We start from the raw sequence: 14,482 nt of genomic DNA, 5'->3' as shown, positions 1-14,482 counted from the left end.
GGTCAAGACTCTTCAGTGAAACCCTCTCGCTATGCTGGAGATTCAAGGACCTGCCGCGGCTTTTTGAACCAATGTTTTGTACGGTTCTCTCTGTTGCCTCGGCAGTTCCCCTCGGATGCGGTGAAAGTGGCATATATCCTGTCCCTGCTTGATGGGAAAGCCATAATATGGGCTTCTCCTCTTTGGGAAAACAATGATCCTTCATTAACGAACTTACAACAGTTCATCTCGAACTTTCGTCAGGCCTTTGATGAGCCCACCCGAGTAGCCACGGCTACGTCTGATTTGCTTCAACTCCGACAGGGGGCTCGCTCCTTGGCAGATTATGCTATGGAGTTTCGGACTTTAGCCCAAGAAGTAGGTTGGCAGGATGGTAGTCTTAAGGCCATCTTGGAGGGTCTTTCTGGACGCATAAAGGACGAGATTGCTCCTCGAGATCTGCTGGAGGACCTCAATGCCTTGATAGAGATGGCTGCTCGCATTGACTGCTGCCTACAACAACAAGCCAAGGAGCAGCACTCCTCTTGCCATAGTCCTGCCCGCGGGCTAGCAAGACCTGTATCTTCTCCCAAGAGCTCTCGTCCAGATGCAGCTGGGACGTGCCCCGCTTTCTGCTGAAGAAAGGCAATGACGCCGTTCGTTGAAGTTGTGCTTGTATTGTGGCCAGAAGGGCCACGTCTTGGCACGCTGCCAGGAGCTTGCGGAAAACGCGAAAGCCTAGGGGGTTGGGAGGAGCTCCTCCTAGGCTGTGCTACCGCTCCTCAATGTACTATCCCTGTTACCCTGGAATATCCTGAAGGTTCTTTTGAGACAATGGCGTTCCTGGATTCGGGAGCCGGAGGTAATTTCATCCTGCAGGACCTAGTCTCCCAGTTGCGAATCCCTACGCATAGACGGGAGGTCCCATTACGAATTACCTCTATCCAGGGGATGTTCCTTCCAGGACCTGTCCTGAAGTCCATGGCACCCATTACGGTCCGCACCAGGGCGATCCTTTCGGAGGAGATAGCCTTCTTAGTATTGGATAAAGCTGTCCACCCTGTGGTGCTAGGGTTGCCGTGGTTACAGAAGCTCTCGCCCACGATTCAGTGGGATACGTTACAGATTGTCAAGTGGAGTCCTTCCTGCTTAGCTAATTGCATGAGAGTGTCCAGGAGTCCTGCACTTCCGTTGATGCACTCTGCCTTAGGTCCTCCTGCACCTTATGAGGACTTATGAGGAGCGTACAACTTAGTCAGAATCCGTCCCGGAGACGAGTGGAAGACCGCGTTTAATACCAGAGATGGGCATTACGAGTATCTCGTGATGACTTTTGGTTTATGTAATGCCCCGGCGGTGTTCCAGCACCTTATGAATGAGGTGTTGTGGGACCTTCTGAATAACTGCGTAATCGTTTACCTCGACGATGTGTTAATCTATTCCCAGGACCTGTCTTCACACCGTCAGCATGTCCATCAAGTGCTCCAAATACTTAGGGAGCATAGGCTGTACGCAAAATTGGAAAAATGCAGCTTTGAGAAGACGTCCCTGCCGTTCCTGGGCTACATAGTCTCTGCAACAGGCTTTCAAATGGATCCTGAGAAAGTGGCGGCAATTAAGAATTGGCCCCAACCTAAGGGCCTTAAAGTGTTGCAACGCTTCCTCGGTTTTTCCAATTTCTACCGTCACTTTATTCCTAACTACTCCCGCATCGTGGCCCCTTTGACTGCCCTCACCCGAAAGGGGGCCAACGTGGTGGATTGGCCTGTTCCCGCCTGCCAAGCTTTTTAGGCCCTTAAAGAAGCCTTCTTGTTACACACCTGCCTTCGTCATCTGGATCCCAGCCGGACCTTTGTGATGGAAGTTGATGCCTCCAATATGGCCGTGGGGGCAGTGCTGAGCCAGTACTCAGATTCTGGACAATTGCTAACCTGTTCATACTTCTCGAAGAAATTCTCTCCTGCAGAGAGCAACTACTGTGTTGGAGATAAAGAGTTGCTAGCTGTGAAACTTGCCCTGGAGGAATGGAGACAGTGGTTGGAAGGAGGCAACCATCCGGTTACGATCTAAACCGATCACAAAAACCTAGCATTCTTGAACCAAGCTCAATGCTTGAACTGCTTTTTGACCAGTTCGACTTTACCTTACGCTATCGACCCAGCTCTAAGAATGTTCGAGCCGATGTGCTCTTGTGCTCTTCTGAGGTCGAAGAGACCACTGATACGCCTCAGATTATTTTGGATCCTGTGAAAGTTAGTTTGGCAACAACCTTGGTGTCCTCCCAAGGGAAGACCGTCGTTCCACGTCGCTCCCGGAGAGCAGTTCTCACTTGGGCCCATGACTCCCTCACGGGGGGGCCATGCTAGCTATAAAGGAACCTTAGACTTGTTGAACAGATTCTACTGGTGGCCGACGGTGAGACAGGACATCCAAGCATTTGTGAGCTCGTGCCCGACTTGCACCATGCAAAAGCCGCTCATCGGGAAGCCCAGGGGCCTGTTGCAACCATTGCCCATCCCGGTGGAGCCTTGGACACACATCTCCACTGACTTTGTTGTGGACCTCCCCATCTCAGGAGGGAATTCGGTTATTTGGGTAACCGTAGACCGATTCTCCAAGATGGCTCACTTTGTCCCCCTGCCAAAGTTGCCTTCTGCACCTGTCCTAGCTAACCTTTTCGTCCAGCATATCTTTAGACTTCACGGTCTCCCGCAGGATATAGTCTCCGATCGAGGACCACAGTTTACTGCTCGTTATTGAAAGGCACTTTGCAAACGCTTCAATATGAAACTTAGTCTTTCATCTGCGTTCCATCCTCAAAGTAATGGGCAAACGGAATGAACTAACCGAACCTTGAAGACTTTTCTCCGTTCCTTCGTGAACGAACACCAAGATAATTGGGCCAAGTTACTCCCGTAGGCGGAGTTCTCATATAATAATCACACGCATACTGCTACTGGAAGTTCACCTTTCCTGGTCGTCTATGGGAAGCAACTTCGACCGCCCGTGCCTTCACCTGAACCTAGTGCACTCCCAGCAGTGCAACTTTCAGCCCGCCAGCTCCTTTCCTTGTGGACGTCTATCCAGGGAAAGATCCATAAGGCCGCCCAGTCTCCCAAGAAATGGGCGGATAGCCATCGTCAGCCAGCACCTGTCTACCTCCCAGGAGACTGTGTCTGGCTTGGTACCAAAAATATACAGCTACGTATTCTGTCTCGTAGACTAGCTCCAAGATTCTGTGGGCCTTTCCGAGTCGCTGAACGAGTGGGAGCAGTCTCGTACCGACTACGCCTACCCTCCTCCATGCGCATACATGACGTGTTCCATGTGTCATTGCTGAAGCCTCTTATTTTATCCAGATACCACTCCCGGGCTCCTGAACCATCGGACCATTTGGTACCGGATGAGGTCACGTATCAAGTATGTCAGGTCTTGGATGTCAGGTGTCACCAACGCCGATGGGAGTACCTGCTTGCCTGGGAGGGTTGCAGACCCGAGGATAATTCTTGGGAACCGGCCCGTAACATCCTTGACAAAGACTTATTACGGCAGTTCCATCTGGACCACCCGAGTAAACCCGGACCGGCTAAGAGGGGGCATAAGAGGGGAGGTATTGTTGCGGTTCTGGCCGCGAGCGCCGCGACCAGACCCTTACCTCTGCGTTCCTGGACCTGTTCCCGCTTTCATTGGCCTAGTTCCTGGCCTGTTCGGCGGCGTCCCTGCGAGGGCCACGCCGCCGGGAAGCCTTCCGTGGACGCTTTTCTAGGCCATTTCCTGCCAGTGGTGACTGCCCAATTCCTGACGTCAGACGCCGCGGCCTTGATAAGCCGGCCGCGGCCACCCAGTCTTTGCCTTGTAACGGGCTTACCTACCGGATCGCTGTTGCGTTGTGCCCCGAAGCGACCTGCCTCGCTATCGCTCCGTTCCTGCTTGCCTGATACAGTACCTGCTTGGTTCCTGCTTGCCTGCTACAGTACCTGCCTGGTCTCTGCTTGCCTGCTACAGTACCTGCTTGGTTCCTGCTTGCCTGCTACAGTATCTGCCTGGTTCCTGCTTGCCTGCTACAGTTCCTGCCTGGATCCAGTACCCGAGTCTTGCTACAGTTCCTGCCTGGTTCCAGAACCTGAGCCCTGTTACAGTACTGACCTATTGTTTTAGTATGGTTTCAGTTCCCAGTCCTGATCCACTAACGCCTAAGTCCCAGTGGCCGGGCCCCTACGGGCTCCTCCCGGGGGGGGGGCTTCGGCTTCCAAGGGTGAAGCCACCTAAGTCCCAGCGGTTGGGCTCCTACGGGCTCCTCCTGGGGGAGTACCAGTTTCCAGGGTGAAGAGCACCTCTACGTCCAGCCTGAACATCTGCCTCCTGGCCTGCCATATACTAGATATAGTGACCATCTTTTCCCAGTCTCCTGCAGGTCGGTCCAAGGGTCCACTAAACTGACACTCCCATAACACCTCCTCTGGAAGGGCATTCCAGGCATTTATCACCCTCTCTGTGAAGAAATATTTTTGGTACCCTTTTATGGGTAGAAACTTAGCCATAAAAGGGTAATTTTTGTGTGTGTGGATGGGAAAAGGAATCAGTCAGCACTGAATGCACACAGGATGCACATACACTGTATGTGTGCATGTGTGCATGTGTGTGTGTGTGAATGTGACTGACAGTTCACACTGTGAGTTGGGCTACAGTTACAATATCAATACATTTTTTTGTAATATCCAAGCTCCCAGTAGGCAATGAGTAATGACAAGCTTTGGCAGTGGCAGAGGAATTGGTGGAGAATAAAAAAAAGTGGTCCTACCCATAAATTGAAGACATACCTTTTTAGATGTAGGAAGTTAAAGCCAGAAGTAAACAAAATTTGGAGAGCATGTGCCACTACTGCTCTGTTGGAGGCTGTGGTTCAACCTTTGTATTCAAAGTAAGTAGTCCAGCAGAAAAAAATGCACATTCTATTTAATAATAAGTACCAAGAAAGTTTAGTATTTATTTGAGAAACAAAACATCTATGTAAAATAAGAAATCCCTACTCTCTTTAGAAGCATAGGTACTGAACAGATCAGAAGATGAAATCTAAAAGCAGCAAATAAGGGAGAAGGAGAGAAACAAAGTTGTATTATGACATCAGCTCAACTCCCTTGTCCCATCATAAGCAGTAAGTGCTAAACAGAGAAAGAGGGAAAACATTTTAACATTATGTGCATTCAGTATTAGTTCAATACACACAAACATACAAAAGAACCTTTCCTCCATTTTACACTTTTAGGAGTTGATGTTCCCAACAAGCCTGTTCTTCTTCCTCTTGTTTTGGAACAGATGGATAAGGCTGGAGAGCAATCCAAGCCTCATGTTAGCAGGGCAGGAGCATAGACAGTGACAACAGACGTGCAGCAGCCAAAATCAACAGCACACTCCTCTATATTAGTTACTGCTTCTGAGGCAATGAGGTCAGTATTTTCAGCAACTGATGCTAGGGAAGAATCTTATCTGGGATTCCCTGAATCAGAAATTGAAGAGCTAGTAGCTGAAGAAAATTTGGGATGGTTAGTCAGTAGCATTTTAGCTTTCAGTACAGTGATGGGAAGATAGATAATGATACTGACGTTGTTGAAAGCAACACCCAAAAGGATCAGGCAGTGCAGGTAGAAAGTGTGTGAATGATGTCCCTGGAATTTTTCCTCAGGGTCCACCCTCAACTTCAACTCTAGTGTCAGCATCAGCCCCCAAGGATATAAAGAAGAAAAAGCAGAATACATCCCTGATCTGGAAGCACTTTAAAGTGAGAGAGGACTCATGTTTTGTTCAGTGTATTCACTGCAGTAAGGATATCAGTTGATAGAAGGAAGTGTGGCACCTGAACTGCAGAACCATTACCTGCAGAACAGCACCCATTAGCATTGGCATCAGGGTAGGGTGGCAGTAGTAGCCAGGGTCCCCCCTTCTTCCACTGCAAGTAAAAGCCAGAAGAAAGAGGTGGAAAAGAGGAAGACGTTTACTCAAGCTGATCCCACGGCCACTTCCAGCAGCCCCTTGACATGTGTCCAAAGTGGCAACCCACCATAGAGGAAATGTGGTGGTGCTCCATAGAACTGACCTGAGCCACAGAATCCAAAGTAATAACGAGGAGCATCAGGGAAATTATTGTCCTGGATGACATGTCCCTGTAGGTAGTAGAGAATTTGTGCTTTAATTATGTGTTCATCTGCTGTTATAAAATACCCTCCTGGACTACAATTAGCAGGCAGGTTATGCTCACCCGATACAACCAGAGCTATAGTCACATGCATATACAGTTGGTTAATGGCAAAGGGGAGTAGCCTGCATTTCACCAGCAATATCTGAACCAGGACAATCTCCCTGACTGTGCACTGGTGAGACTTTGCCGAGACAGAGGCAGGGAGCAGTTCCAGAAAAGACTGAGATCAGGGTACATGTTACGTGCCCTGCCTGCGCCCGGCCTGCCTGATCACCTCACTAGCTCCTCTACAGGTCACGGGTCGGCCTCCCCCAGCAGCAGCCGCGAGCTCCTCCAGGCCTCAGCGTCCCGCGGCAGCTGTCACCGGGCCTTCCACTGCACACCAGGCCTCATGCCGGAGTTCGGCATCTCCAGTGGCGTTGGCCACACACCTACGCACGCGTGCTCATACCACCCGGCCTCTTGTAGGGACAGGGGTGGGTTCAAGCTCCAAGGCGTGCCCTGATTGAACGTTCAATATAAGGAAGTCCCTGCCTGCACTTCCTTGCCTTGGCAATCGGGTCGGCACTGCATGTGTACTAGTTTGCCTCCGCGTTCACAGTCTTGTTCCAGTCTTGTTCCAGCCTTGTTCCAGTCTTGTTCCAGCCTTGTTCAAGCGTCCTACTGTTCCAGCGTCCTTCTGTTCCAGTGCCTGTCTGTCTTGTCTCCCCAGGTAGTACCCTCAGACTGTCTCTCTTGTACTGACCTCGGCTTGATCCTTGACCATTCTGTCTGCTGCCTGGATCCTGACCTCTGCCTGCCTTGTGATCTCGCCTGACCTCCGGAACCTGACTCCTGCTTTGTTGACTACTCCTCGGACTGATCCTTGGATTCTGACATCGGCTGCCATTGACCACGTCTCCAAGAGACTCTGCGAGGCCCACCTAAGTCCAAGTGGCCCAGGTCCATACGGGCTCCACTCGGGGGGACCGTAGGCTTCCAGTGGTGAAGCTCATCTTAGCCTCTGTCTCCTCCTGTGCTCCACCCCCTGGGGCAGGTGCTTCCTGGTCTGTTCCAGGGAGCCGTTCTCCATAGCTCCCTGACAAGGGTCCATCTCCAAGCGCAACAGGTTGCCAAAGCCATGGACTCGGAGGAGTCTCCTGCCTCCAAGGCCCTACCGAGTTTATCCGCCACAGTCCAAGAACATTGCAGGGCTTTGGAATCGCTAGCCTCTTTGGTGGAAGAGCTTCATTCCCAGCTGTGAGATACAGCTCTGGCCAATCCTTTGGGCCTATCAGCATCTATGCTACCCAAAACATCGTTGGCGCTCCCTGCACCTCCTCAATATAACAGGGACCCACTCTCCTGTCGTGGCTTCCTCAATCAGTGCTTCATGCAATTTACACTGCAACCCTCCTTGTTCCTGAAGTAAAACACTAAAGTGACCTTCATCCTTTCCTGTCTGGAAGGGAAGGCTCTTGCATGGGCCTCTCCCTTATGAGAATGCTCTGATCCCATGCTTTCCAAGCTATCCGAGTTTGTTGCACTCTTCAAGCAGACCTTTGGAGACCCAGACCCTGGCTACTCAGCCAAGACTCCAGCACCACCACCTTCTCCCGTGGTGGAACCTATGGAGGTGAACCGTGGGCCACTGTCTCCGACCGAACATCTCAAGTCGGAGGAAGGAGGGTCTTTGCCTTTACTGTCACACTTCCGGACATCTTTGGCAGTCCTGTCCAGTCCGTCTTGAAAACTGCAATGCCTGAGCCCTGCGAGGGTCCCGAGCTTAGGCCCTACTGTCACTGGCCCTCAACTCCTGCTTTCAGTCTCTCTGGGCATTGAGGCCTACTCCTTCGCCACCACTGCTCTTGTCGATACAGGAGCAAGTGGCAGCTTTATCATGGATGACATTGTCAAGCTTCTGAACATTCCTCTTCAACCATTAGAGGTGAGCCTCCGCATTTTCTCCATTCAAGGAGAACATCTTCCAGGGCTAATCACCAATTGAACAGTGGCTGTCCGTCTTACCGTGGGCACTCTCCACGAGGAGGAGATGTCCTCCTTTGTGTTAAAACGTTCCAGACATCCAGTCATCCTGGGGCTGCCCTGGCTCCAGGTCCACAAACCCGAGTTCGATTGGCATTCCCTGCAGTTGGTGCAGTGGGGTTCCAAATGCCAGAAGACATGTCTACATCAAGTATCTCCAAAAGTCTCTGTCCTGAAGTCTACCACTCTATCTGGTTTGCCTACTCAGTTTGTTGAGTTCGAAGACGTCTTCTCAAAGCAGAAGGCGGATACCTTGCCTCTGTTATGCAAGTTCAATTGCTCCATATAATTTCTGCCGGGCACAACACCTCCCAAGGGCATAACTTATCCATTGCCTCATCCAGAAACTCTAGCCATGTCCGAGCATATCAAAGAAAACCTAGAAAAAGGGTTAATTCGTCCCTCTGATTCTCCCGCTGGAACGAGCTTTTTCTTCGTCAAGAAAAATTATGGCAGTTTACGCCCTTGTATTGACTACAGAGGGCTCAATGCCATAACCCGCAAAGAGCAATACCCCCTACCCCTGTTTGATCACCTTCAAGGGGCACGGATCTTCACCAAGTTGGATCTGAGCGGTGCGTATAATCTTGTACGCATCCAACCTGAAGATATCAGGAAAACCGCATTCAACATGAGGGATGTCACTATGAATATACTGTGATGCCCTTTGGGCTATGCAATGCCCCAGCAGTCTTTCGCCTTATGAATGAAATACTCTGAGACCTCTTGTACTTATTTGTAGTCGTATATCTTGACGACATCCTGATCTTTTCCAAAGACCTTGAATCCCATCGAGATCATGTTCAGATAGTCTTCCGATGTCTAAGAGAAAATCATCTTTATACCAAGCTAGAAAAGTGCCTCGTCGAGTGCAACAGTACAGTTTGGCTTTGAAAAAACCCAGGTAATGGATAGCTGCCATACCTAATACAATATTACATAAGCCATAAGAAAGATGCTGGAGGGATGGCAGACAGACTGGAGAAGCAGGAGTCTTTACGCAGGTATCTTTGTTACACAGTGAGAAAAATATGATGAGGGCAATAGAAGATTGAGGCTTTCAGGGGATCCATTGCTTTGCATACTTGCTGCACCTGGCAGTGAGGTATGCCCTGGGGCTGGGGCTCAAGGATCATGCATATCTATTCCTGAAGGAAATAGAGATGGCCAGGAAAATAATGGGGCATTTTTATTGAAATGTGAAGAATGGGCATCTCCTCAGTGACAAACTAAGAACTTGGGATGCCTCATAACCATCAGATTCAAGATGCTGGCACCTATTAGAACTCCACCTATACGATGATACATTGGTAGGTGAAACAGCAGACACCATTTCATGATCTGGCTCTGGAAACAGAAATAGATGTGGATTGTCCCCAGGGCATCATAACTGGGTAGTGATGAGACAGCTGATAGAAATCCTGAAGCCTTCAAGGATGCCATAAAGGATTTGATTTCAACAAGTGCCACTCTGGGTGGGTCATCCCTATATTAAATATTCTGGATGCAAATTTTCAGGGTTTCCATGAGAAGTAGGAATTGAAGCAGATATGTTGCAGGTTTCTGGACTCCTTGGAGCAGCCAGTGCAAGTGACTGAACCTCTAACTAAATCCAAAACATGCATGCTTGTGACATAGTGATCCACTGGTGAAGGGTGTTTCACCTTCTAGTACCAGAGTCTCACATTCATGAAGGAGATTCTGGGAGCTAGGTGTACCTCTAATCTGAAGTGCCTCTGAATTAGCCATGGCTGAACTTCCTATAAATTTGAACCCCTTTTATAGGTCCTCCAGCTGGGACTTCTGTGGCACTGGCTGATGATGTCACATCCCGTATGAGTACAAGAAAATCCCTTGCAACCAACTAGCACTTCAGCATCACGTCCTCCTGCTCTGCAGTGCATGTTGCTACCTCTGATCCTGTTTGTGCCTCGTTCCTGATCCTGTGTGTGCCTCTTGTGTTCCTGCTTCTATCTGTGTCCCTGCTCCTGCCCTTGCCTTGCTCTCACCTGCCTCTTCTTGCCTTGATCCTTATTTCCTCTCGAACTGATCTCTCGCGCTTGACCTTGGCCTGTTACCTGACTCTGCCTGAATGCTACTTGACTCAACCTCTGTCTGGTATTCAACTCACATGCTGTCTGATCAACTTCAGCCTATTATCCAGTTTCCCCTGTATGCTGCCTGCCATGACTATTGACCTGATCCCTGACGTCCTTTTCTCTTTGGGACCTCACCTAACTCCTACTGGCCCCCGAACTCAAGGGCTCAACCTGTGGGGAAAAAGGTTGGTAAAGGTAAACACAGACTCAGGCCACAAGTGTGACCAACTGACGGCATGGGCCTAATGGGTTCACCTGCTAGGCTGTATTAATCATGCCTCATTCTCAAGGCTTCACCAACTGTGACACTAGAGTGTGTGAACAGGAGTGCAGAAGGTGGAGGTACACTGGGGATAGTAAAGGATAAAGTGACCACCTCGGAGATTAGTGCAAGAATGAGCAGCAACCTGTCAGATATTACTTCCTCCCCCACCTCATTACACTAAAGCCACATTGCCCACAAAGAACCATCCTACCTGACATAGACCATAGGTAAATCAACTGGCAAGATAAAACTTTGGCCCATCCCAACAAAGGAGACTCAGGACATATTTCTGTGACTTGTTATCTCCCAAAGCCCATTGAGGGCATGAACACAGACGTGCTGGCATTTTGGGAACAGAATTTGACAGTCTGGACAGACCTAGTCAAGGTGGCTCAGCCTTATTTTGCTTGCCCTCTACCATTGTGTCCAATAATTGTGTCTGTTCAATGGTAGGGAACATGGTGAGCCATCATCACTCAAAGCTAGTGCCAGAGTTGATGGAAAAGCTTGTATTTTAGAAAATAAATTTGCCTTTGCTGAGCCTTCCAGAATTTCCATACGAGTAGCAAGATGATTCTTGCTTCAACTCTGCCCACTTGCCATGCCCCAGATATATATCACCTTAGGGATTAAGTAACCACTTTTCCTACCTGCCATGCTCTTTAAGTATCACCTTAGAGGTCTTATTGCTTCCTGCATACCTAACATGCCCCTCATGACTGTATACCATTATGCAAGTTTTGGTGCATCTGTGGTGTTTGCTGTTCTCCCACCTTGCTTCTTTGTTGGTTATGCTTGGGTGCTCTGTCTGCAGAAAACAAATTTGAGAGAAGAAAAAAAAAAGATTTCCTCCCATTCCACCTCTTTTTCTGGTTTTCTGTCTTGCTGTCAAGGCCAGTCTAGACCTTTGTGCTGTTTGCAATTGACCACACTATGCTTTGAGAGATATGAAACCTTTGTACTGTTTGTGATGGACTGCACTCTAATCCTGTGGAAGTTTAGACACCTTTGTGCTGCTTGCTAAAAGAACTTTTAATCTGATCCTGGTCTACAAATGTATATGAACATTTTAAATCTTTCTGATTATTTGCAAAGCTCTGTTTCTGATGAAATTATTTCATATACTTTGGTAGCTACTATGGCTGTGGATTTACATAGAGATATGTTTATGAAATAGTTCTTCCAAAATAGGTTATCTCCCTTTTTGGAATGTCAGTTTAATATCTTCCCAGATTTCACCAAGGTAACTCAACAAAGAAGGAGGAGATTTCTACTTTTAATGTCTCAACTTGGGGCATTTTTCTGGCTAAAATTTCCTTGTAAATATTTGGTGAAATAACAAGGGGTCAAATATGTTTTTTTTGACCATCAACAATTAACAAATTTTATTTCTCAAAGGCAAGCATTGAATGTCCCGCTGTGAGCTTCTTCTCCTGGATTAGTGTGTTCTACTGGAATTTGTACTGCCTAATTTTTTTTTCTAGCTATGCAGATGGTGCCTTTTGGCTGTTGTTTCCTTCTTATGTTAGAATTTTTTTTCACTATCTTTAGCTCCCTGGTTGCAGTAGACTAACATTTGATAGCTGGTTACCTTAATAACAATGTTATTTGAAATGTATTTGTCTTTCTGTACAATATTTATTTTCTTGCATGCATATTTTAAACCTATAAATAAATAAATAAATAAATAAATAAATAAATAAATAAATACATAATAAAGAAAAAAGCATACATGGAAATGTTTCTGAAAAATTTCTGCATACATTTTAGCAGGTGTATTTTTGAGCAGGTAAATTTGATGGAATCATTTTCATAAAGAACTTATACTAATAAATCCTCTTTTAAAATTTGGTGCCACTTATGTACAGTTTTACAAAATAAACTCCTCCACAAATGATCTGGGTCTCCTGCCTTAATCTTTTCTCTAACATCTTACCAGATCATTAATATTATTGCTAAAAATATACTGCTGTGCCATCTTAAATTGTATTAGGCAACCTGGAAAAGGTATCTATGAGGACACTTCTCAGAGCAATTTATCTGAGTAAAGAACAATTTATCAGGATAAATTCACCCATCTAACAATTTTGTTCCTCTGCCTGGTTAAAGGTACCCAGGGGCTACCATAGCACATATACTTTTTATCCAGAACAGGGGAGATATTCCTGGGGCTGAGAGAATTTGAGAAATATTCTACATTATTGTTTTCCAGCAAGTTTTTGCTCACAGCTGCAAAGTCCTTGGGTATTTCATACCCACAGGCAACTTTCAAAGGGAAACTGCCCGTTTAGTTTCCACTTGAAAATTAACTACATAATTCATGGGTACCAAGTGCCTGTGGTCTTTGCATCGACCTAGTCTGCCCTACAATTGGTCCCTTATGTGTCTAGTGGCTTACTTTTAGTTATGTAGTTTTTTGTAGTATGTAATATCCAACATAATGGTTTTGAGTTCTGCTAGTAGAAACAAAACATTCTGAAAAGGAAGTAAACTTGGTTTGTTTGCTCTGATAAATGTTTTACTGGCCTGTACTGTTCATGACCATACAAAGAGCTTCCTTTCAGCAAAAAAAAAAAAAAAAAAATGCTTTCGACAAGAAAATCAGTGGTATTTGTTAGGGCACTTTAAAAGCTTGAAACAGCAGAGACCAATTCATCGTAGAGAAATGGCACTATTGACACTATAGAAATTGTAGCTTGCTGCAGTGAGAGAGTACAATAAAAGCTCCAGTAAACTTAAAATGTGTGCTTGACATTTTGCTTTCTGTTGCCAGCACCTTAGAGGATGGGAAAAGATCTTTAAGCTTTGCCAAATAGACAATGGGCTCTGTTTTCAAAAGTGAACAAAACAACTGTTCAGACAATTGACCGGAGTGGCACACTCATCATGGTCTCTTACAGGCTTTTTATTAGTTTCCTTGTTTGTTTTTAAGATGTGAGCAATTTTATTGGAGTGGCTATCTGAATTTGGAAATTTATGTACCTCTCAAACACTGAATGTGTCAATGAGTAGGGGTGTAATGAGCTCCCTCTAGTGATGAGAGATGACATCTTCGGTTGAGGCGCTTTACTGGAACTTCCAGTAGCAAGGCAGCAGCAGGCATTCCTATTGACAATTTAGAGCTGCTCTCTCTAATCCAGAAGGCTGCTGAGCTGAATCCTGATTAAAATATGTCCATAGATGCTTAAGTGCTTCTTTTGCTTACCTTTGAAAAACAAATCCCAATATGGGTTTCCTTTATAATGCATCTTTCACCATAGTGATTATTTTTTTATTTTGATACAACAGGTTTTATAATATTGTCTGTTGGAAAAATATTAGAAAAAACTGTAAGGGAATATTTTAACACATAAAGAAATATATGCATAAAAATGGAGATATTTAACCAGATAACTGCTTTTCCAGTGGATTTTTGATTAAAGTTATTTTTTTTCTTGCTCTTGTTTGTGCTTAAACATTTTGCCCACATTTTCAAAGCACTGCATGCACTAAAACCGGGGATACGAGCATGGCCAGGCCATTCGCACACTGAACGCTTTTAAAATTGGCCCAGCCACGAGCATATCCCCCAATACATGCAGAAGTGCCAGCCTATGTTGTATTACCTAAAAACTCCCCCAATATCATATATTCATTACCCTTCATTCATACCAATCTCACCAATCATACACATCTCTCATCAAAGAATACCCATATTAAAATGTTAGTCTTCAGAGGAAATGCATGTATTTTTTTGACCTCATGAGATCCCCTGTCATTCACTAGGCATATGGTTTGATGGGCAGGAGAGAGGGTGCAAGACACTTTGGCTAGGTCTAGCTAGACTGCTGACTTGTGTGCTTAATATGCTAGTGCATCTGTATCAATGTCCTTAAAGGGCTTTGTGAGATAGTGTGTCACAGAAACTTGTGCTGAGGT

Source organism: Rhinatrema bivittatum, chromosome 7 (genome assembly GCF_901001135.1).
Source record: "Rhinatrema bivittatum chromosome 7, aRhiBiv1.1, whole genome shotgun sequence".
NCBI classification, from domain to species: domain Eukaryota; kingdom Metazoa; phylum Chordata; class Amphibia; order Gymnophiona; family Rhinatrematidae; genus Rhinatrema; species Rhinatrema bivittatum.
This window is presented reverse-complemented; position numbering follows the sequence as displayed.